Raw genomic sequence first — 26,190 nt, 5'->3', positions numbered from 1 at the left:
GATACTATGATGTGACAAATATGCTGCACTCAGGTAAGCTAATCCTTACTTAACACTTAGTCTATTTTTGCATATATATGTGATTGCATGTGTTAACTTCAGTGTTAACCTGTAGTTTGTAGATGACTTATTTTTTGTTACCCAGGAAAATGGTCTGCTTATGTGATCATTATCCTTGTTAAGTCAAGCCAAGATATCATAGACAATTAAAATACACATGCAGCTATTTAATATTAGTGATATACAATGGTTTAAAATGTTTTAAATTTGTTTCAAAATAATACAGAACTTAAGTATAAGAGCAATGTGGTTCACAGTGGATAGTGTAGTATTTTCAGGATATACACTATTTATGTAAATATTTCAGTGACACAGTGGTTAGCATTCTCACCTCACAGCAACAGGTTCTCCAGTTTGATTCTCAGCTGGGGTACCTTCTGTGTGGCATCAGCATGTCTTCCCAGTGTTTGCATGTTTTTTCTGGGTACTCCAGTTTCCTCCCATGTTCCACAGTCATGGTGTAGGTGGACTGGGTGTTCTAAATTTGCCATAGGTGTGTGCGTATGTGTGTGTATATGTGGCATGGAAGAATACCAGTGGCGGGACTAGCCACCTGGTGGTGGGAGCATTAGCTCTAGATGATGGTCACAGTTGTAGTGACACCTCGACTCCCTGTAAAAAAATGGGAAAAGGGTTTGTTAATCAATGGATGGATTTCCGGTAATAAAGTGGCTTGGTCATAGGAAGACCAACTAGAAGTGTCGCATGACATACATATTCCTCAATCGACTGACTGTTGTAGTAGAATTTGCAGCTGTATATTTCTTGTAGATGCTCTTACAGTTTGTCCCTGAGAAATGAAATACAGTTTCTGATACCATTAGGTCACTTGTTCTAGCAGCTGGGATTGTTTTGGAGAATGCTGCTTTCTGCTGTCACCAACATAAAAGATGAATTAATTAACACGAGAGTGCCATAATTGTTAGACCATGATGAATAGGGCATATTTCTAATGTTTTATTTGGCAGATAGGGATGGACAGTAATTTAAGAACAGCGTTTTATAGGTTAAAGTATTTAGGAGTACTACGTCTTACATTTATGGGATCTAGTTTTGGAAAGTTTGATAAAGCAAACAGTTTTTGTCTAATAGCTGTGCTAAAGAACAGTCTTACAATTCTTGTTATTGTGAGTAACATTTTTTTCAAAACTCTATTTATATCTCTATTTATATTTTCTTATTTATACATAATTAACAAACAGCACAATAAAGACAATTGTCAACAGTCAAAGTGGTACAGTTGAGTGAATATTGCTTTATATAAGCAAAACTATGTAAAAATAGCACAAGTAAATTATGTACAGTCATGCTAAATGCCCAATCAAGTAAGCAAAATAATAGACATTATCCAGTGTAATCAATTAGACAATAACAATGAAAATTGTAATGCTCAGGTATCAAATAAATGAAAACAGAAAGAAAAGGAAATATTAAAGTAAGTAAGTATGAATAACTCAAAACCCATGTCAAGGATTGAGAAAAGTGTTGTGGCTTTACTGCAGAATATGACTGAATAGTATATTTCAATAACAGAGAAAACGAAGATGTCATTTTTGGCTGTACATTATGGGCCATTAATTATTTGATAGCCATTTGTTTAAAACCTGTCCATGTACGAAGAGATTTGTCTTTCCAATAGGGTGATATAATATTTGCTATGGGTAAATAGAGTGACTAAGATATGTGTTCATAGTCTCGATAAACCTGGAGGGGGAATATGTAAGATGGCAAATTTCCAGGAGAAGGTGGATTTCTCATAGCCCGTTTTTTTGTAGTTTAACCTTTAATGAGCACCAAAGCTTGTGGAAACATTTACAGCGCAGCTCCAAAAAATGTGAAATAAATCAGCCTTCTGACACAGTAAGTACAAAATGGGGAAGTTGATGGGTAAATAGGGCTGGGGAAAGATATACTTTGTTTTGTATCATGAGCTGTGTATAGCTAAGTTTTAAATAGGATAGATTTTGAAGTTATTTGGATCGATCGGTTTATGTGATTAGCTGAAACTGTTGGATCCAGATCAGTCTAGTAATTGGAAAACAGCACATCATTTTGGTATCTAATGGAAATTACAAATTTGTATGAATTTGAGATCATATTTTTCTTCATTAACAGTAGGTTCCCTACTGTTTTACTTAAGTTTATGCCAGTCATATCCAGTTTGGGATCCTCCATAATTTTTGCACACATATCTGTGATTTGTCTCAAAATAATGGTGTAACTTTTGGCAAGATTCAATGATATTCTCATCTCAGTGATCACTTGCTTCTTAAGAGGATAAATGTGTAGTAGGCTGTTCACTTTGAGGAGAGGGGAAAGCATTTAGGTTTAGCATTTTATAGTTAGGTTTAAGATTAGGATTTAGGTACAGTAGTTGCAGAGTATTGAAGGCACTGGATAAGTTTAATGTTTGAAAAAGTTTTTGAGGGTTATTTTTTTTTTAGAGATATATATAATTTGAGGTTCTTCAAATTCTCCTTATCAAGGAAATGGAGAGCTTTTGGATTAAAATTCAGAGTTTTTACATAGTTATAAAATAGTTTTATCCAGGTCAGGGCCCATGTCTTCTTGTCCGGGTTACAGTCAGAGATTGCTAGTATTCTGTTAGAATTAATTATGTCATAATATAGCTTGACGTCAGGGAGGTCAAGACACCCTTTATTCTTAGGGTGTACCAGGTTTTTATAAGCAATTCTGCTTGATTTAGGTGACTATGTAAATTTGGAGAGAGAAGTATGTAGCATTTAAAAAAATATTATATACTAATATATTGGAGACATTAAGTACATATAGTATTCAGGGCAGGATGTTCATCTTAATAATGGCCACTTTTGCCAAAAGTGAAAGTTGTAGTTTATCCCATATGAGGAGGTCCTGTTGAAGAGTTGCCCAGAATTTTGTAATATTACTTTGATAGAATAGTTTTGAATCTTGTTGAAAGGATATTCTTAGTATTTTAAGGAATGATTTACTTTGATCTCCATAGGTAAGGGATAGTTAGATAACTAGTAAGATTACTGGGTTAGTTGGAAAAACTGAAGATTTCTCTAGGTTTTGAAACTAACATTTTTATTAAACACACAAGCAGTTAACCATATAACATACAATTACAATGTTCCAGAGTCAGCTGTATTCCAAAACGCCATCACTGGACAGCACCAGACTGAGTAGCATACTTTACCGCCCCCATTCCTGGACATGCCCATTCTTACTGGTGGTCATAGGCCCCTGACCTCTAGCTAGATACTGTGTAGTGTCATATATTGCTCACTTCCCAAAAGCATCCACCAACTGCCACAGGAAATCTGGGGGGAGAGGTGAGTGAAGTGGGGCATATACTACCTCACAACCACCCACCAGGCTGACCCAGAGCCTGTTGTCTCTATTTGCTGCTCAGTCTCTTATAATCAACTAAAAGAAAACTGACTTCACAGAATAAATGGCAACCATTGGTTGCTTCAGACTAAACTCACATATGAGTTATCAAAACACAAGCCCTGTTGAAATGTCACTACCAGGGAAAATATATACATTGTTATCAAAATTTATCAACCACTCAAATATTTATTCCCATTACATTTACCTTCCTCTTTTTTTTTTTTTTTTGTTATACATTGTCATTGTTCACTGTGTCGGAGATTGACTGAACAAAATTTGTCAAATTCGCATTGAAGAAATCTAAATCAAACTAAGACAAGTGAACTGTGTCAGATGCAAACCAGTAAGGGTCTCTATCTATGAAGTCCCATTATTTAGTAACACTGACCCTCAATAAAAGAGACATGCTTCCTACTCTGTTGTTAATGAATTTCCTGGCATACTTCAAGGCCAATGGAGATATTGCGCAGTGCCAAAACCGTCTGGGAATGAAGGTCAACCATACAATGATTGAGTCAAGAAACATATTCTTCAGCTTTGATCATTTGTGAAATATGCCAGAGAACAACCTCTTTGGTGGTAATGATTTGGGCATCACTCCAGTGTGAACAACAAGAATACAAGCAATCCCAACATTTTGCAACAAATTTTCCACTACATCAACTGACTTGGAAATTCTTAAAGCATGAAGCCCCATCTACACTACTTCAAATGTTAATGGATCCAAGGCCATTGTGGCACTATTGGGTCAAACAGCTACCTTTGGTGCTGCATGAATGATGGAGTGACCCATAAAGACTATTTTTAAACCTGTTTACAAAATAAAATATTAACAAATGCAAGTTTCTTTATGATCTGCACAGAATTTCCTTCCATGGCCAAACTGGTTGCTCTATCTATTTAGGAGGAGTGTGATGAATACCCAGTCAAGAGTAGATTCTGGCTCCTTATGCCTCCCTCAAAGAATCATCTAAATCCATGAGCATAAGACAACTACCCAAAGGCATTTTAAAAACCAACCCTTGTGGAGGGCAAGGAGAGAAACTCTCAGCAGAATGTGAAACCAATGCATGGTACACAAAAGAGGAAAAGGGAGCTCATCTACTGATACCATCTGGTCCCTGTCTACTTGGTCAGTTTTTGACCTGTGAACCCAAATAACTACTGATTTATGAGTAATATCAACTTTCTGCCATTATAAAGTTAAAAGCAATTCCTTCACCCTGAACATACCCCTATAACAGCAACAAAACACAGCATAAAAGCTATAGCTATCTGAAATCCTGCATGTCCATATGAAAATGACCTGCAACATTGTCTTACCTATAGGTCTTCTAGCATCTCCGGCTCTACCCAAGAGTTTCTCCCATCCTTTCAGCATCCTGCTCATAAACCAACATTTAGTAAAATCGGGCAAGCTGAAAACCTTAGATCTAATACTCAGAGCAGATGAGTAAATACAAATGGTTCTAACTGCTCCCTCTTCTAGCATCTGGACCAAACAACATGACCAACTAGTAAAAGATATCAAGAGATGTCTAGGTGGGAGGAGTCCAGACAATATGAGCAAGTAATGAAAGAGACCAAGACACATCTAGGTGGGGGAGTCTGGTGCAGAACGTCTGAAAGGCATGAAAATTAGCTCTGTATGACTTCTTTGTGCTATTTACCCAAGACTTCCATATAAGCAGGAAAATCATTCTTCTCCAATTAATCATACCCAGGATGCGATGGCTATGGGCCCTCTGTAATCTTCTGGAGCCATTTGGTGAAACAAAGGGACCCGCAAACAAGAAACTGCATCCACTGAATTGTTGAGTTTTCCTGAAATGTGTTTGCCTTGAAATTATAAATTAACCTATGAACCTATGTAATACCAATTCCCTCAACATGGACTGTTTCCAGATGGACTTTGATGACTTCTTGAAATGAAGCAAAACTATCACTTGGTCATCAGAATGGAAAATAATCTTGAGGTTGGCAATCAAGTCTATCCAAACTACTAACACCACACAGGTGGCCATCATTTTCAGGAATGTAATGTCTTTCTTATGTTCCTGGGATTAAAAGTCTGTCCAGCGTTCAGAAAACCATCTGACTTGGCAAAACATATCCATGGCCAACCGTCCAGTGACTTCAGTGAAAAAATCAAGGACTGGGTGGGAATCAGCTGTCCTGTCAGAGACACCATTAAAGTTACATCAAATATTTCCCATATCTTCTTAAAAGTGTCTGGACTCGCTTACCCAATGATGCTTTTGCCTGCTACCTCTTGACAGTTTAGCAACTGATCTAATAAACACCCTTCGTGCAGGCACTGCTGTACTAGCAAAATGTAGCAAGTTGAAAAGCTCCAGGGTTAACCCAACCCGAACCTTTTTCTTACACAAGAATTCCTTAATAGCTTCCCTCAACTACAAGAGTTTGTCTGCAGGCAAACAAAAGAAGAAAGTTTAAGCATCTATCTCCAAGTGTAGAAATAGGGCTTTAACAGGACCTACCAGCCTCTCTTCAGCTATTGTGACTCCCATTTCTTGACACAAGGCCATCAAAGCTTGCAAACATTCACCTGCAATAGCTGCATCCTCCCCCATTATCAAAAAAGAATTGTCTAGGTAGTGGACTGCATGGCCTTAGTACCATGCTGACTACCTCAAAGGTCATGCAGGCTGAATAACAGTCCATTGGCATTGTGATATCAAAATAATGCAAGCTACCACATCGAGTTCCAAAAAGGGGCCAGTTCTCTCCCTGCACTGGGAGCAAACAAAATGCAGGCTCTCTATGAAGCTTGCATAACTACAGGTCATTAAATCTCCTTATGACCTTGATGGCATCAGGTCTGTATCACGGCATCGAAAAAGCCGTTAATCGAACAGCTTTATAATCGAAAATGCCGGTAATAAAATTGTGTTTTGTGACATTGTGGTACAGTGAACACCTGTATTGCAATCTCGGAGTTAGTATACTGTATATAATCAGTAGGGTGTGTGTGTGGGGGGGCATAGTCCCCACAAATGTGATTTCTATTACCGGCATTTTTGATTATAAAGCCGTTCGAGTAAAGGCTTTTTTGATGTCATAATATAGACCTGATGGCATCATCTGAAGAAGCATAGCAAACCTTGGAATTTGGTTTTCCAATTCAATCACTAATCAATGCCCCCTGGGGCAAGGACAGGTGACGTATCATCCTGTACTCCTAGACTTTCTTCTTAGGGACTAAGCCCACTCAATATATCTTAAAGGCTGGAATGGGAGGGGTCTAAAATGTTTCTATGATACAACCTTCCAAAACATCTTTATTAATTGAAATCTGAAAAATCTGCTCCTTTCCTATGATTACACCAGTGCCAGTCGTTGTTGAAAGGTTACACCAACATCACTGATATTTTAATATTTTCCTTCTTTTAATTATGCTGATCTCCATCAGAAATGAATAAAACCAAAACTGACAGCCTTTAAAAAATACTTCATAGTTCATAGGTGACTACTAGGCTAACTGCTCTGGAGTGCCATTTTAAGCATATCCAATACCCATGGTCAGAATAACACCCTGTATCTTATTTTAATGAAGTGAAGACCTTAACCATTATGTCAAACCCACCCTCCTACTTTACAATCACATGCTGCAAACCCTTCAGTTACTTTCAATCTTTAATAAATCATTTCCGTTTGCTTAACAATAAAATACTTTTTAAGAACACAGGATCATTTAAACTCAGGGAAAAAATTAACTCCTTAATGGAGCTGCCAACAGAGTTCTCTTGATTCTAAATACACATTAAAATCACCCCCAAATTTATCTAACATTGCTTGTGCAATAACATGAAAAATAAACTTCTTAAACCGATGACATCCTTTACTGTGTTTAGCAAGTATATTTGTAATGTCTCTCTTTTTAATAGCACAATTATACTCATGCATGCACTCAGATAAACTCCTAACAGTTTTTCCTGTATAAAATGATGTGCACGGTGTACGGGTTGCTAGGTAAATATACTATTTAGAATAACAATTAAAATGTCCATTAACACCAAAAAATCTTACTGCTATTTATTACAGTAAAAATTAAGCATTGTTTATGTACTACGGTCACCCACAAGGGAACATACCTCTTCTGATCTTAGTACTGACTAATTCTTTCTCCTTCATCTATTCCGATAGAAATTTTAAAAGTTGTACACCTCTTATATAAAATATTAGTTCCATTCTCTGCCAATTTTATTAAATCTTCATTGCCTAAAATCACTTTCCAATTTTCAACTAGAATTTTAGAAACAGTCCTGTCATTCAATGAATATATCAAAAATGTTATTGGTGCCCATAACCTTACCACTAACTACATTATTACTAACTATATCTTTTATTATACTATTTGATAAAATAAAACATCACATTTTACTAATTCTATTAAAGTGGCAGGATAACCTCTACCTAGAAAAAAATACTGTATCTTTTGATGTTAACCCAGCTATGCAGACAAACTACTATATTCTTTTTTTCCTATAATTGAAATCATATTCCTACAAATGGAGCAGGGAAAGAAGCACTTGATTTTAATGAAAAAACATAAGTGAAATCCAAAATAAGTTCTCATCTAAATGTTTCATCACCTCATCTAGATAATGTTGCAGTAATAAATAAAGTACCTCAGCATTAATGGGGGTGTGGACTGGGCTACCTAAGTTGATGAGCCCTTAATAAAGCTGTTCGACAACCCCCTCCAAGCAGACATGTCATTCTGTCTTAACCACTTGGGACTTCCTGCTAGCACTGGTCCATCAACCTTAACAGCCCCATGGCCATCAGGTGTCCTTCCTCTGCCCAGCAGTAAGTGGCTGGGTGTCCCTCTCCAGAAAAGGAGCAAGCATAGCTAAAATGACAGGATAGCTAGGAACAGTGACCCCTGTTAAAAAAACAGCATCTCTTCTGCTGTTCTCCTCATTCAAAGTTGGAATAGCAGGAAACCTGAGTTTATCCACCATAACACTTAATCAAGTGTCTACATGGCACTCATGTCACCTCAAGCCCTTGTTGGTCACTCTCAGTTTCTGAAACCTCTGGTCATAATGAAAGCATGCTATCAAAAATAACACTAAAAAACACTGGTAAAAGAAGGCACACCCTTTAATATTAAACGTTTTTGTCCCAATTATGTGGACTTCATCAGAATGAGAAGTACATACTCACAATGTTTTTATATCCCAATAAATAAACAATTTCCCTCCAAAAAATTAATCAGTTAATTAAAGATATATATATATATATATATATATATATATATATATATATATATATATATATATATATATATATATATATACACACACACATTATACCCTGAAATATCAAAACATTTAATAAAAATAACTCAAATCAGCAAATATAAAGTCCATCACAGTCTCATAGATCAGGTTTAACATACTATTTAAAGAAATGTAAAGTTGCCTCCAGTAATAGTTGCCACTATGGCTTCCTATACTCTAGAATGGTTTCCCAGTCACTCCCTTTTTCTGATGGATTGATCTTATCCAGTATAAAAAAACTTGAACGTATTATAATTAATATGAACTACTGTATGCTTTAAGCGGTCATTGTTAATATCTCTCTTCCTTATACAGTACAAATGCTCGTATAGTGTGCACTTTAGAGGGTTCTCTGATTTACATTTGTATCAGCCAGGCTATTTCTGTGGTAGATTTACTGACTGAACTTAAAAGGTTGTTAGGAAAATGAACTTTCAATTGATTTTTGAGGGGGGGAGCACACAGGGGGGTTAAAGAAAAATAATTTATTTACCCCCCCCCTCCCCAGTGAACCCTGTCTTAAATAAATTTGAAATACTATGTGAAGCTGAATTTAGGAATTTATTTGGATCTGAAAGTAAAAATAAATATTATAATTTAACAAAGCAGGAAATGCTACTGTGGGGCATTGATTAGCGTTGTTGCCTCACAGCAAGAGGTTCTCCGGTTCGATTCTCTGCTGGAGTCTCCATGTCCTCCCTACGGTCCAGTGAGTTTTCAAGACATGCATGTAGGGGCATGTGTGTATATGTGCACCATCTGTGTAGGTTGGGTGCCGAGCTGGCAACTTGACACCATAAAAACACCACTACCAATCAGTCTGCGGACCAGTGATTTGCTGTGGTGACCCCTAAATGGGAACAGCCGAAAGACATTACAACTAAGCAGGAAATGTGTCTGTTGAATCAAAAAAGAAGGACACGGTTATTAAATTTACAGTATGCAACCTGATAAGAGGGTGTTAGTCATGGTTACCATGGTATATAATAAAGAGTCTCCAGTTGTTTTGGGATAATGATACTAACCTAACAGTTTCACACGAGGATGTAGATTGAGCTTTTAAAGCTATAGACTTCACTTTATACAATGTACTAATGACAGGTAATTTAGCTAAACAAGAATATGATTACATGGGTGTACATAAACCAGTTATTTCTTCACTTTTCAGCATTCCAAAAGTGCATAAATGTTTAAATGACCAACCACTTAGACCTGTGTTTTTTTCAGCTGGGTCTCGTGTATACTGATTTTAAATTGAAATCCTTTTTTAATAACAAAGTGCATGTTTTGGAAGACTTAGAACTTTTTAGATTTGATTTGTTATATTAATTTTGGAGTTAATACTATACGAGTTACTACTGATGTAAAAGATCTGTTTTCGACTATACCTCATGAGATTGGTTTAGAGTGGTTTACACAAGCACTGGTCCCCTTCAAGGAACTGACTGACAGGGAATTTAGAGCTATTTCTTTAATTATGGAAGTTGTTCTCCACAATAATTTTATTTTCTTTGAAGGAGAGATCTTTGAACAGATGAAGGGAGTAGCCGTGGGAGCAGCATCAGCCCCGGTTTATGCCACCAATATTATGTCGCGATGAGAAAAGCAAGTAGTTTTTCAATCTTATTTTAAGGGCAATATTACATTTTACTCTAGATTTTTGGACAACATTTTTTTTTAATCTGGGATGGTTCTTTGGAAGGTCCTAATCAATTTATGACATTTATCAATACATCAACTGATTTTTTAATTTTCATACATAGTTTCAGTGATTTAATTATTAATTATTTAGACACTGAATTATACAAAGATTTGGATAAGCAAGAATTTGAATCTACCATTTATCAGAAATCCACCTTTTCGAATTCTTACCTTTTACATAGGAGCCACCATCCCTTTAGACAAAATATGGATTAGTTAAAGGACAGATTATAAGACTGTGAAGGATGGTTTCAGAGAAAGACAAGCTTGTAAAGGAATTAAGTATTAAATGAGATGTTATCCAATAGAGGATACCCAGCTAGATTATGTGAAGAGGTAGAGATAGAAGTGACTAACAAGAGAGCTACCAATTTTAAACGTATTTTAAATGGGGGAAAATTGAAGAATGAAGTAAGTGATACCCAAAATATTTTTTTTTGATAGGAGGATGGTTTACCTTTTAATTTTAGAAGTAATAAAATTAAGAAAATTATGTTAAAGAACTGAAGGGTTTCAATTAATATGCATAAACCTTTATTGACAAAGCTGGCTACTGATATTAATTTTATTTTTAAAAGGGGTAAAAACCTCAAGAATATTCTTGAAGGAAACATCCATGATAACATTAAAAACGGTTACATGGAAACATGCAGGGATTGCCCTTATTGCCCACATATTATTGTTGGCAATAAAATTAATATTGTTAATTATTTTAAAGACACATATTGTACAGATAGATATAATTGTAATACAGCAGTGGTGGTCTACATCACCTGCTGACAAACATGTCAAGCTTTTAATGTGGACAAGACATTCAGACCTCTAAAGCGCAGACTATGCAAGCATTTTTATTGTATAAGGAAGGGAGATATTAACAATGCCTGCTTTAAGCATACTTTAGTTTGTATTAATTATAATACTTTCACATTTTTTATACTGGATAAGATCTCTCCATCAGAAAAAGGGGGTGACTGGCAAACCATTCTAGAGTATAGGGGACCATGGTGGCAACTATTATTGGAGGCAACTTTACATTTCTATAAATAGTGTGTTAAAACTGATCTATGAGACTGTGATGGACTTTAATTTTTATATTTGTTGATTTCAGTTATTTTTATTAAATGTTTTGATATTTCAGGGTATAATGTGTGTATACATCTTTATGTAACCGATTAATAATTCCCCTCCAAAAAATTAGTTAATTAATTGGGATATAAAAACATTGTGACTATGTACTTTTCTCATTCTGATGAATTCCACATAATTGGGATGAAAGCACTTAATATTAAAGAGTGTGTCTTCTTATGCCTGTGTTTTTGGTGTTAGTTTTGATTTTGTTTACAGTTTTTACATTATACCATTCTGTGGTTTTGTCTTTTTGGTTTCATAAAATAAATAAAACCTACCTGCCAGTTGTTCCAGCTGTGCACTGTGGGGCGACCTGCCTGCCTCCTCCCCAAGTCTGCCAGATCTGCTATGAAATCCTTTACTACGGCTGCATCAGCTTCCAAAACTCTTTGTATATTATTGGGATCCAACACATCAAAAATGTCCACAAATATTAAAGCTCCAAGAGGGGGCACCTTAGGTGGCATAAAAACCTCAGTGGGCAGTGACAAGAAATCTTGTCCTAGGGGTAAATGTGAAAAGGCTGCATCAGTATATAGCACTAGGAAGGGAACCTGAGTATCCTCAGACAATAGAAACTGCTGGCGAGAGGGGTAGAAACCCTTTTCTATAATTGTGTAGAAAATCTTTGCCCTCCTATCCTTCAACAGGGCTCTAAGAATGCTAAAATGTATTCCTCCTCGGGCTGGCCTCAATAGCATTGCTTTACTGTTGTTAGTGCTGTAAGCCTTTGGTGAGGATTGCGTAGGATCTAGCATTCCTGCAGCTGTTGGATTCTTGTGTCCTGCACATTTCAGTCTCTTGGCCAAAATGTTACCCTCAGCTGAACCCGCTTTCAGTTTCAGGGTGTCTTTTGTTCGTGTCTTGAACATAGAAGGTGAAATGGCCTGTTATCCACGTTTTGGGTGCCTCTTCAGAAATGGACATCACTGCGATGCAATGTTATCCCAATGAACCCTCTACCCCTCAGTGGATGCTATTGTCTAAAAAAAGCAGTAATCAATATAGCTAACACTTATAAAAGCTAAACCACTAACTGAATTTAACTCTGAAAAATCAAAAAAATTCATCCTTAATCCAAAACTGATGAAGCTAGCACATTTTCTTCAATATACACACTGTGTGTCGCACACGTGAGTGCGCACAAACACACACACACACACACACACACACACACACACACACACACACACACACATATACTCTTTTCTTTCATACCATCTTTATTAGTTAATTGATCTCTAAATACCAATAAACTGCCACCAGCAAACGATTAGCCAAGAGCTTCTATCTCCTTTACCTCAGTACAAGGAACGTTTCTCATCCTGAGTATTAAAATCCATATGCCTCTCAGTTCCAGGTTGATAAGGATCTGTCATTCATTCAGGGTTGAATTGGTTTTTATTTATCCATGTTGAATAATACAAAGTCATATAAGTTCATAAAGAACTTCGTATACGTATAAAGCAATTAATTTTCCCCATCCATTGAGCTTCCTAAGTCAAGCTGTTAGTAAACTGTAATTATTCCATGTTTACCATTTGTAAAACACTGCACGGTAGTGTTCCATATTTACAAATAAAAGGCTGAGCGCTATGTGCATTCAATTAAATATTATCTTGTTTCCTATTCTTCTTTTTTTATTTTGTGGATAACCATTGACATTAATGGTGACAGAAGCATTACCAGGACCCCCCCATTGATTCCAACCCAGAGAACAAAATAAGCAACACCAGCACTGTACAACCAGACAAAATACCAGCAGGAAAATTTTAAAACAAGGAAGGGGGTGGGGGAATGAATGAGAGCCACCTCATTTAAGGAGGCCTTTTGAGCGAAACAAAACAGGAGCAAATCAAATGAAGGAGAAGGTAAAAAATAAAAGGCAGTGAAATATAACCTCTGATGCTAGTATCCTGCTACATTTTACAATCCCACTGCTAAAGGATCACCAAAAGGATTGAGATAAAAAACCTAATTCATTGTCAAACTAATTGATTTACATTAGGGTTTAACACAAAATGTACCTTTTATTGTCAGGCTAACACACTAAAATTAGAAAATGAAGAACAGAGGTTGTATACCACCCTCAAAATCATAAAGAAACCAATATAGATCTGGGATGAGAATTTCCATCCTTGTCAACTATTAGGACTAATGTTGATATGGCTTACACAGACCAACATCTAAACCTTTCCCAGGCTACTGACCTGTCCTTCTTACCCATAATGTTCAGCAAAGAGGGTCTTTCTTCAGATGTCTTTTGCTGCATGCTGGGTGATTGACTGTCTAAAGGGTTCCCAGACTACTTTGGTCCAATTTTTCACATTTTGGTGTGAAAATGTTTACAATTTCTAGTTGTTTGTGCACTACTTTTGCTTTTTAATTCTTCTGTCTCTTCTGCTATTTTCATATCAGTCTTTTCTATCCATCTACCACCCATCCATCCATTCATCCATCCATCCAGTGTGTGATCACACATTTTATCCTTTACAGGATCACAGGGATGCCAATGATTATGCTCACAGCCAGTGGCTGGAATGACTTGAAGCTTGTTCTGTACAGAGTGCCAGTCTGTTGCAGAACATACTCACCCACTCACTCACTCACTCACTCACTCACTCACTCACTCACTCACTCACTCACTCACTCACTCACTCACTCACTAATATATACCTTTGGAAGATTTTCAGTCAACCTATTGCATGTTTTTAGGAGATGGGAATAAACCAGAGCACCTTGAGAAAATCAATGTGGGCACATGAAAAGTACGTTGACTCCACATAGAAGTGATTCACTGCATTTTTGGCAGGGCTGGTGTTAGCATTTTGGGGGCCCTCAGCAAATGACAAGCTGGATGCCCCCTTGACGCTTCCAGTCTAAGTACTACCCTGTCACTGCCACCCCTCCTAAGCAGCCTATTAGTTTATATTCAAAGTTTTAGAAGTAGCACGCACAGACTGACTCGTTGCTACAGTGCTCTTAAATGACAACAGGCATGTGTACTGGCATTTGGTGACAACAATGATACATTACAACAACTCTGTGTGCAGGGCTGAACTTAGGTGAAATGGGACCCAAGGCATTGCCTACTGCTTTCACCCCCACACACACACTCCCACAGAAACACACATACTCCAGTGCTCCCCTCTGCCCCCCCCCCCCATCTTGGGCTCATTACACCATGCACGTCACTATTGTCTTCACTTTCTCACATTTTGCTTTACTATTTGGCTTTTGCAGGAAGCCATGATGTTTTATATGTTTTGAAGTGCATTTTAGTTTTTTTTTTTCTTTTTACATAACCTTTTCATCCAGTGATGGCTTGAACAGAAATTATGATTGAGGAAAGAAATTCAGTGCTTAACTTTAGTTTCCATGGATCCTTTTAACACACCTTTCCTGACTAAGATAGCACAGTAATAACCACTTAGGGAATAATTCAGTTAAGCTGGGGCCCCCAGAAGTCATAGGGGTTATAGATGTCTGGGATGCATTTTAGAGCATTTCACAACCTTTTATTATTTATTTGTTGACCGGGAAAGTCCACTGGGCTTGAAACCCATTTTCAGTGGAGGCCTGGGGAGAAAAGCTCCAAGTTGCATGAAAATCATTACATGAATGTGTAAGGAAACAAAATTATAATTATAAAGCAAGTGAAATAATACAGAAAACTATCTAAACAGCAAATATGTTGTAAAAAGGCACAATACAGTAACACTGAAGCATTAACATATAGGAAAATGATACAGTTAGAAATATTTAACTTTACAGCTCAATGTTTTTTTTGGGGGGGGCAGGAAAGATAGAATAAGAGTTAAACTTAAAGGTAAGACAGATATAGTTAGAATCTTATAGCTAGGGAGTTGGAATGTATTTAATGGTAGTATTAAACGTAGAATAGATAGTGACAGAGAAGAGAAAATGTGTTAATATGGTTGTATTGATGTGTGGACTATGATACTAAATATTAGGGATAACTCATATGGTATAACAGTATGACATATACATAAGTGGTTCTAGGTTACAACATCGACAACCTAAATAACCGACAACAAATAAACCGACACCACAACGCCGACAACACATGAAATCGACAACTGAAAAAGCCGGAAATGTTATAGGTTCATAGGTTCATAGGTTCATACTAGGCTATCTGCCCTAGGGCATTTATAAGCCTAGCCAGAGAGTGTGTGGCTTTCACCACCCCTTAGGATGAGAATACTATACCCATTAGTTTGCTGTGCCTCTGTCCAGCAGTGATACAGAGATGATTCCCGGGGTAAACCTACGATCTCCCATCCACTCGTCAAGATTTCTCTTGAACAGAGTCAGTGAGGGGCTCTGCCTCACATGGACTGGGATTCTGTTCCATAGTGTAGGGAGTCTCTGGGTAGCAGCGCAGAGCATTTCCCTTCAATTACGCTACCACATTGAACTATTTCTCCTCCGTTACCTTCCACATGGTAGCATGCTTGCCTACTTTCAGATAGTACAGTTTACATGACACGTATATACTTGTTATACTGAAGTGACACTCTAACTATATTATTGTAGTTATTTCGACACTCTTTGCTATCCAAATCCTTCATTGTCGACGAAGTCAGATTTTGGTATTTTCGTTCCACTGGCATCTCTGTCATTATTTAGGTTGTCGATGTTGTAACCTAGAACCACATAAGTATATTTGCTACGTGAAACAGTTTTGCTAGATTAAGGAGGCTGTGGATACGTGTTGCATGTGCAGCTGAGGTTATCAGTGAGATGGTGTTTTAGTTTTCTTTTAAAAGAGATTATGTTGTCTAATTCTGTAACTGATGATGGGAGGGTGTTCCACAGCTTAGTTATGGAATGGGAATAGAGGCAGCTACCTGCTTTTTCAATAGGTTTTGATACTGTAAGTAGCTGTTTGTTCAGGGAAGGGCAACACTCGGGTTTATAAATGAGTTTATGGGCAAAGGTAAGTTGTGTGTAATGTAGGTAATGTCCAAATTCTAGCCAGTTTAGTTCTTTAGTGGCCTGGCAATGGTGGGTGTGATTTGGTTGGGCTGATGTGAATTTTGCAGTCTTATAATAACAGGACTGCAGTTTGTGTTGCAAAGAGTTGTGGAGATTGGTGAGGATAGGAGACCCATAGAGTAAGGAAGGGTGGAAGGAGAAGAGTTTTTGAAAGTGGGTTTGTCTAAGTGTTGTCTGTTTCTGTAAAGTTTGCCTAATTTGAAGTGAGTCTTTTTTATTGCATTATTAATATGTAAGTCAAAGCTAAGTTTGCTGTCAATAGTAATTCCTATCAGTTTGGTCTGATTTACTAACTCTATTGGGGTTTTGTTTATGGAGAATAAATATAGTAAAGTCTGTGGGAACAGGTTTAGATGCAAAGATGAGTAGTTTGGATTTATTAGAGTTAAGTAATAGCTGTGATTGGTTTAGCCAGAGTTCTATGGATGTAAAAGCCTTTTGTTTTAACTTTTGGAGGTCAGAGAAGTTATTGGAGGTACAGATTATGGTTGAATCGTCTGCATATTGTATGGTAGTACAGTCAATGGGAACTTTATTTAGGTCAATTATAAAAATGTTGAATAGTAGGGGTCCCAAGACTGACCCCTGGGGGCACTCCTATGTTATTTGGGAGTAAGCTAGAGAGGCTATTCTGCCATTTTATGGATTGCTGTCTGTTTTCCAAGTAACTAGTGAACCAGGTTAGGGTGGCATCAGAACATCCTAGTGAGTGGTGTTGCTGGATAAGTTTGATGTGGGGGACTGTGTCGAATGCTTTTGAGAAATCCAGTAGCAGGACTGATGTAAGTAGGTTGCTATCTAGGGTGTTATAGATGTGTGAAGGAGACTAGGGCAGTAATGGTACTGTGGGATGGTCAAAAACTATGTTGTGAAAGGGATAGTAGGTTGTTGCTGGTTAGATATTCAACCAGTTGTTTGTGGATGCATTTTTCCATTATTTTCAATAGAGGGGACAGTATAGAAATGGGTCTAAAATTAGATAGGTCATGAGGGTTTCCACTTTTATGAAGTGGGGTGATTATTGTTTTTTTCCAGAGCTGGGGGACTGCGTGTTCTGCAAGTGATTGGTTTATAAGGACACCTACTGGGAAACATATTGCCTTAACAATAATTTTGAGGTATTTTGGAGAGAGATTATCAGCGGATAAGGAGCTTGGTTTAAATTTGCCAAGTAATGTTTGTATTTGAGAGGTTGCTACAGGTTGGAAGTTAAAAGAGGGTATGGAGCTGATATTGCCTTGAGGTATGATGGATGGGTTAATGGGGGTTGGGGTATTGCCTGCATTTACTAATGTAAGGATAATATCAATAAAGTTTTTATTAAATATTTCACTGATTTCAGATGGGCTTTTGTCTGGAAATGGAGATGGGTTTTGGGTGCTGCCAAGATGTAGTAATGAGTTGACAGATTTCCAGAAAAGTCTGAGATTATTACTGTGGGTGTTTATTTGTTGGGAGAAGTAAGTATTTTTGTCCTGATTAATGGCCTGTTTTGCTTTGTTTCTAAGTATTTTGAAGGTAGTTTCATTGGGTGGGGTCTTATATTTTCTCAATTTGTGCCTTCCTCGGTCCCTGTTAATCAGTAGTTGTTTGGTTGATTTAGATAGCCAAGGAGCGTGGTTAAGTTTAACTGTCTATTTTCTTATGGGGTTATGGAGTTAAGGGTATCTAGGAAGACAGCATTGAAATAATGTACTGCTTCATCTAAGGGAAGATATTTCAATGGGTTCCAGGTTAGTGTTTGTAAGAGGTTGCAAAAGTGAGACTGGCTAAAATTGGCTAGATCTCTGGTATATTTATATGAATGAATGCTTGGAGTGGAGGTCGATAGTCTGTGTATCAGAGCTGGTAAGTGGTCACTTAGGGTGTTGGGAAGAGTGATGGGATTGGAGTAGTATTGTGGGTGGGATACTAATATCCAGTCTAAGGTGGATTCAGGGTGATTGTTGTGTGTGTTGGGGTTTGTATAATTTGTGTAAACTTGAACAGATTGATGGAGTTTGTAGAGTTGTTTTGTGTTAGTTTAAGCCAATTTATATTAGTGTCACCGAGGATGATGGTTTCATTTGCAATGTAGTGGTTACACCATGATAGGAAGTCTTCCAGTGTTGGGATATTGGAACCTGGAGAATATAGATGGTGGCAATAGATATTTGTTTATGGTTGTTTAAAAATAGTGATGCTAATAGGATTTCCATATTATTGAAAGTGGGAAAGACTTTTGGGTGGGGTACTATGTTTAAGTGGTTATGATATATTAATGCCAGGCCTCCCCCTTTCTTATGAAATCTATATTTTCATAATATTTGATATCCAGGGGGAAGTATTTCTGAGTCAGCTATCTTGGGTTTGAGCCGGGTTTCTATTAGAGCAACAATATCAGGTGTATACTGTGTAAGCCATGCATGGAAGTCTGCTGCTTTGTTGCAGATACTATGGATGTTTAACATCACAATTCAATGGTCTTTTGATGTTTTCATTGAGAGTGATGTAGAGTTGTTAATATGTTGGGTGGGAGAGGGCCCAGGGTTTGGATGAATATCTTCACTTTGGCATAATAATGTGAAGATAATGGTTTGGATTGTGGATAAAATGTAGTTAAGCATGGAGTATGCATATGAGATGTATAATTGTTTGATTTTAGGTATATTAAAATGTGGTTTGGTCTTAAAAGTGGTGGTGTGTCTGTGACTGAAGAGTAGTGGTGAAATGTCAGAGTAACTATTTTGGGATGAGTTATGGTATATGTATGCTATAGTTATTGTTGGGGTTAGTTGATGTAGTGTGGTGTTGTGAGAAGTGAGGTAGTAGAGAGTAAGTAGGTTAAAGAAGGTTAGGGATGTTATTAATAGTACAGTGTGCATGATTTGAGATGTAGGAGGGTTTTAGTTGTTTTGGATGTAGGATGTGAAAAAAGTCAAGGGGGCTTAGAGCCTATGAGGAGGTTGAAGGGAATGGCCTGTGATGTATAAAGTTAGAGACATTGAGGGTGGGAGGGAAGTGGGGGCAGGGTAGGGGAGCAGAGTGAGCAGAGCAAACTGAGTGGGCTTGCTTGCCCCTGCATGGCTGAGAGTGAAAACTATCAGGGGAGGACTAAGGAAAGGTATATGGAATCAAGCATTTAACTTTACTTAGTGGGGTTATCAAAGCAACACTTATGGTGGTGACTGTGCACTAAAGCTAATTAATAGGGTTGGGTAGGTATTTTAATAAGTTTGCAGCAATTATTTAACTGGGATAAATAAGTTACTGTAAAATATTAGTAGGCTGAAATATAGGTAGGCAAAGCCATATGGTCTTGACTATGAGGAATTTACTTTAACCAGATATTGACCGGAGTTTAGATTGGGGTCAGTTTTGGGAGCCATAACTGTCAAGAACTAAAGAAAAAAATGCTCTAATCTCTGATTGTGTAAACAACTGTATTCACCGATGTGAAAAGCTTGAAATAGTAGCCTTGTTTCTTTTCTTTTCGTGTGAGACCTGTCCTGTAACAAGTGAGCTGTCGAAATCTCTTTTTGTTTATGTCCTGGAAGGGGGAAGGGGACTTCAAGGAGAGAATTCCCTGTAATTACGTAGAAAAGACAAAACAGTAAGGTTATCAGCAGGGAAGAGGTAATACAGTAAAAGGTACAGGGAATACATAAGACAGATACATAGTAACATAAGACAGATACATAGTAACATAAGACAGATACATAGTACAAGGAACTGGTATTCAAGCAGAAATAGCACTTAACAGAATGAAGTCGTATGTTAAGGTATATATAGGTTCAGACTGCACCCTAGCAATACAATTCAGTAAGGATTAATCATGGTTACACAAGCAAAGCTTATGGTAGCAATACACAGTTTAAATAATAAATAGACCACTCACACTGTTGCCGTTCCTGTTTTAATCCAGTGGTGGCCTGAATAAAAATCATGAGTAAGAAAAGAATTTCAGTCTTATTTTTTCGTACAAGGATGACATAACTTGTGCCCAACGCATACTGTTCAAAACTGACAAAATAGTAGCTCATAATAAACTAAGACAATTGTTATGAGATACACAATTCATACGTTCATAGGTTCATAGGTTTTTAACTAGGCAATGACCACAAGGGCCTTTTTAACCCTAACCATGCATCACAAATCGCTGACAAGTTCTGGTACCCTTGAAAAGTGTAAGTAAAGCCTTGGGAGATGAAACATTTACAAGCTAGAGACTGGAAGATGAATCATTTACAGGTTGCCTGTGTCTATTAGACACATAAGTGCCAAGCCAGGGATGAATCTCCTGTTCCCCATCCAATTGTCCAAGTTACTCTTGAATTGGGTTAGGGAGTAATTCTGCTTCACATGGATGGACAGCCTGTTCCAGAAACAGGATAGCCTTTGGGATACATACCTGTCTGTTCAACATGTCCTATTTGTATCACAGGCAAGCTTTAAGTGTTTAGAATGAGAATTCCGGTGCTGTTTGTTTCATGGATATGCAGGAGGTCCACCAGAGGGAGGGGTCTGACAATGCCATGTATGCCAGGCATAGATCACTCCTCAATAGCCTGTAAGAGACAGAATACAGGGATAGGGCCTTGAGGCGATCTCCATAGGACATTTTACTTATGCCCTGTATTCTTCTAGTGAAGAACCTCTGTGGTGTTCCAGCTGTTGGATATGCCTGGTTAGGTACATACCAAAAGGGGCATTGTACTCAATGATAGGTCTGATGAATGCCGAATACAGTGAAACAATGACTTCCTTGGATCTAGATGCCATACCTTAGTTTATAAGTTCTGCAACATAGAATGATTTCCTTAGTACTGAAAACACATGTTGGTGAAATGATAGATTACTGTCTGTGTGTCCCTAAGTCCCTGACTACTGAGTCAACTCTAAAGAGTGTGTCAATATGATAATTACCAGGGGTAAATAACATCCAGAAGGATACTGTTATGCATTTCTTGGCATTTAGTTTTAGTCTATGGCTCTGATACCAGTTGTTTGTCTGTGTCAGTCCTTCCTAGAGAATATTTATGTTAGTGCAATGACAGCACCTAATTTGCAATCATCAGCAAATTTAGTCACCCAGAGAACATTAATAGCAGGAGGTTAGCCTTAGAATAGTTCCTGAATATTCCAAGTTTAGCTGGGGGTCTAGGTTTTATTTTTACTTCAAAGGAGAGTATTTTGTGGTCTGACCATACCACGGAAGACATTACACTAGGGGTGTACAGCACTCTCCCATATTAGTGAGGACCAGATCCAGTATGGTTGCACCCCTAATGAGTGTATTGACAATCTGGTCCAGGGAGTTTGTACTTACAAAATTCGGAAATCTTTGTGCCTGTACATTTGGTATCATATATGATTCCCAGTTAATAATGGGGTAATTAAAGTTACCCATGAATAGAGTATTAGGTTAGATGGTGAGTATTTCCAATACGTTTAATACATGGTATGGGTTTTCTGGGTCATGGAGGGGGATCTACAGCTTGAAAGGAAGTGGCACTGGATTTTAACTATGGTGATTTGAAAATGGAGTAGCTCAAGTGCATTTGGGAATATTTGGGAATACTGCTTGCCTCCCTATCCCCCAAAAAAGACAGTGTAAAAGGCCCAGTCACATATTTCAAATAACTGCTGTAATTTATATACATAGCATCCCTCATCTCTCCTCACACATTCACCCCTAAAGGCAGTCACCTGTATAAGTGCCTGATGTGTGATTGTCAGGAAAGTGAAAAAAAACAATGATTATAATAATGTATTCCACATTGTTACTTCTGCATAGTACACTGCCCCTACACAAGCTATAGTAACATTCTTTGTACACCTCTACGGTCTGAAAAGGTAAAAGAAACAATAATCACACTGTATCCCTCCCAAACACAAGTCAGTGGCGGATCCAGGAATTTGCAGAAGGACCTTGAAAGTAGATGATAAGGGTGAGATGTAAGGAAGTAGAACACTCACCTATTGAATGGACACACACACACACACACACACACACACACACACACACACACACACACACACACACACACACACACACACACACACACCTCTCTCACTTCACTCACCTACTGAACACACACACACACACACACACACACACACACACACACACACACACACACACACACACACACACACGGTTTTGCACTTATGACAGGTAGCCAAGAGCAATGAGAGTAAATCACAGAAGAATTAACTTATGTTAAACTGTTAGCCTAAAGGGTTTCTCTGTATTATAAGTGTTAGTCACATACCTTTGAATTTATTACTGCTCAATATCTGAGTTATTTGGGTTTTACTACATACCTACAATGAACTGCATTACTAGCTGAGTTAAGTACAGACTTGCAGTGTTAAAGACTGTACTGCATTTTATTTTATTTTTCTGTGTATTTAATTTTTCATTGGTTTGTGTCTCTCTGTAGATATTTATTTTTCTGTCTAATTGTTTCATAGAATACAGTGGTCTCTCTGTCTCTGCAGTTAGTGGGGGCTCTTGTGTTTCACTTCATTGATATTCAGTGTTAAACTCTTAGCCTAGTGGGTTTCTCTGTATTATAAGTGTTAGTCACATATCTTTGAATTTATTACTGCTCAATACCTGTGTTGTTTGGCTTCTGCTACATACCTAGAATCAACTGCATTACTAGCTGAGTTAAGTACAAACTTGCCGTGTTAAAGATTGTACTGCATTTTATTTTATTTTTCTGTCCATTTAATTGTTTCATTGGTCTGTGTCTCTCTTTAGTTATTTATTTTCTATTTAATTGTTTCATACTGGCAGTGTTAAAGATTGTACTGCATTTTATTTTATTTTTGTATTTAATTGTTTCATTGGTCTGTGTTTCTCTGTAGTTATTTATTTTTCTATTTAATTGTTTCATAGAATACCGTGGTCTCTCTCTGTCTCTGCAGTTAGTTTCCCTTCCACCCACCCTCCCTGTTCTTGTCTGGTATTAATCTTGGTGGCTTTGTAATTGCCTGCCCCTCCTGTAAATTTGTGTTTGAACACTCCTCCTGGGTCTATCTCATTTGCTTACTCAACCGAGTACAGTGAGATCATATTTTGACTTCAGAAACTCCCACCAGTCCCATCTGTTCATCTCTATCCCAACTCTATTCCAGTCTAGTGTCACTAGCTCATTCTACCTAATACAGAGAGAACATTTGTGAAGAGCAAGCCACTTAGGTCCTTAATTTTGAATTATTTTCTGATTCTCATTTCTCCTTTCCACTTTCCAAAAAAAAAAACAAAAAAAAATTCTAAGTGTGTTTCCTGCCTTTCCTGTAACTAGTTTAGTCCAGATACAGCTTTGCTGTAACCAGGACTGTTTGTAAGCTTCTGAGCCCCCAAATCTTTCTGTGTTGGAGGGAAGCCTTCTAGCTTATCAGGGGGAGTGGGAAGCACTAGGTAGCCTATCTACCACAAAAGTGACTTCTGGCCCAGAAATTGTAATTTATTGGCTGTTTGGGCAGTTTTTCCATCTCTTTCAACTTTCTGGTTTAAAATCCTGAGTTTGCGCTTGTTTCCCACCTTTCCTGTAACTAGTCTAGTCCAGATACAGATTTGCTGTATCCAGGACTGTTTGTAAGCTTCTGAGCCCCCCCAAGCCTTTCTGTGTTGGAGGGAAGCCTTCTAGCTTGTCAGTGGGAGTGGTAGGCATGAGGTAGCCTATCTACCACAAGAGTCGTTTCTGGCCTAGAAATTGTAGTTTATTGGCCGTTTGGCAGATTTTCCATCTCTTTCAACTTTCTGGTTTAAAAGTCTGTGTTTGCACTTGTTTCCCACCGTTCCTGTAACTAGTCTAGTCCAGATACAGATTTGCTGTATCCAGGACTGTTTGTACGTTTCTGAGCCCTCCAAGCCTTTCTGTGTTGAAGGGAAGCATTCTAGCTTATCAGTGGGAGTGGTAAGAACTAGGTAGTCTATCTACCACATGATCTAGGTACAGATTCTTAGTTTTAGCACTTGAATTTGCTTATTCTTGCTCAACACTTGTTCAGAAATTGTTGTTAGCACTAAATAAGCTACAAATTATTACACTCAACCTTCTTCTTTACCTAGAGGAAAACAGTTTTAGTACTTACATTCCTCACTTGCTTAGAGGAAAACAGCTCTTATACTCACTTTCCTCAATTGTCTAGAGGAAAGTAGTTTTTTATTCAGGCCTGTCCAATGGTCAGCTCCCAGTGTTCTCTCCTGTCTATCTGATGAATCTGGGCATCTTGAGGCAATGTAGCAATTGTCTCATGTACACAGACAACTCTCTCCTCCTACCACCCAACACCACAACCTGTGAGAGATACACTTATCTAGCCAAACTGGAGGTAAAGCTTTCTCCAACCAAGACTGAACTTGACAGTCAAAAGGAGAAGGTAAACACTTGCACCACACCACACTCTTCACATAGTCCCACTAAACCTACACCACCAAAATCCACACATAGAAACACAAAAACATTCACAGAGACTCTTAGTAATAAACTGTTCAAGCAACAGAGACCTCCAAAGCAGAAACGCAAGCAACCTTCACCCCCCAACACAACCCAAATGACACATAGCCCACAGACTCAGTGTGCCAATAAACCACAGCCCATAAGGCAAACCAACGTACCCAACATGCTAGTCATAGGTGACTCTATAGTCAGGCACATTGATGTCCCTCTCACCAGGCTAAACAAGGAGAAGGTTACTGTCAGCTGCCTGTCAGGGGCCAGAATCTGCCACATAACCATGCACTCAGGTCACTCCACAGCAAGTACAAATATGACTCTGCTACTGTCCATGTTGGTGTGAACGACCTGAGATGTACCACCCTGGACTACATGAAAAGAGACATGGAAGAGCTCTCCGATCTTGTAGCCCAGGCAGGTATGACCCTAACCCTGATTAGCATACTGCCATTGCCCAGAATGATACCGCAGTACAAGGACAAAATGATTGACTTTAACAATTGGCTAAGCTTCTGGTGTCATTCTAACGGGATCCAGTATCTGTCTGCCTGGGACGACATGGTCAATAGACCATGATGCTTTGCCAGAGATGGCCTGCACCTGTCAACCCTGGGATTCTGGATACTGGCTAAAGCTCTTGCTGCCCCTATAATGCCTTTTTAGGCAAGGTTTAAATGACAAATTCACCACCATAACAGGAACAGGCAAGCAAAAACTGAGGGTAATGCTACTCAATGTTAGAAGTCTAAATCTCAAAATGCAGTCACTCGAGGCACTCCTTAAAATGGAGAACATCGATATCTGTGCAGTGACTGAGACCTGGTTCTAGGCTCTAGAGAGCACCCCTGCATTACCAGGCTATAACTCATACCACACTTTTCGGCCATCTAACCTGGATCAGAACATCAAAGGCGGAGTTGTGTCCATATTCATTAAGCATATCCACATCTCCAGGCTAGCTGAGCAGTAAAATGCAACCGAGGTTATCCAAGTGCAACTAACTCTGGGCAAAACTGCAATCCAAATAGTAGCTTACTACAGATCCCCCACCATGCCCCAGGATTCCCACTTCTTTTTTCTTGATATACTGGAAAATATTAGGGTTCAACCAAACACCCTAATAATGGGCGATTTCAACAACA

Source organism: Protopterus annectens, chromosome 12.part0, assembly GCF_019279795.1.
Source record: "Protopterus annectens isolate FY-2018-M chromosome 12.part0, PAN1.0, whole genome shotgun sequence".
Classification (NCBI taxonomy): Eukaryota; Metazoa; Chordata; order Ceratodontiformes; family Protopteridae; genus Protopterus; species Protopterus annectens.
This window is presented reverse-complemented; position numbering follows the sequence as displayed.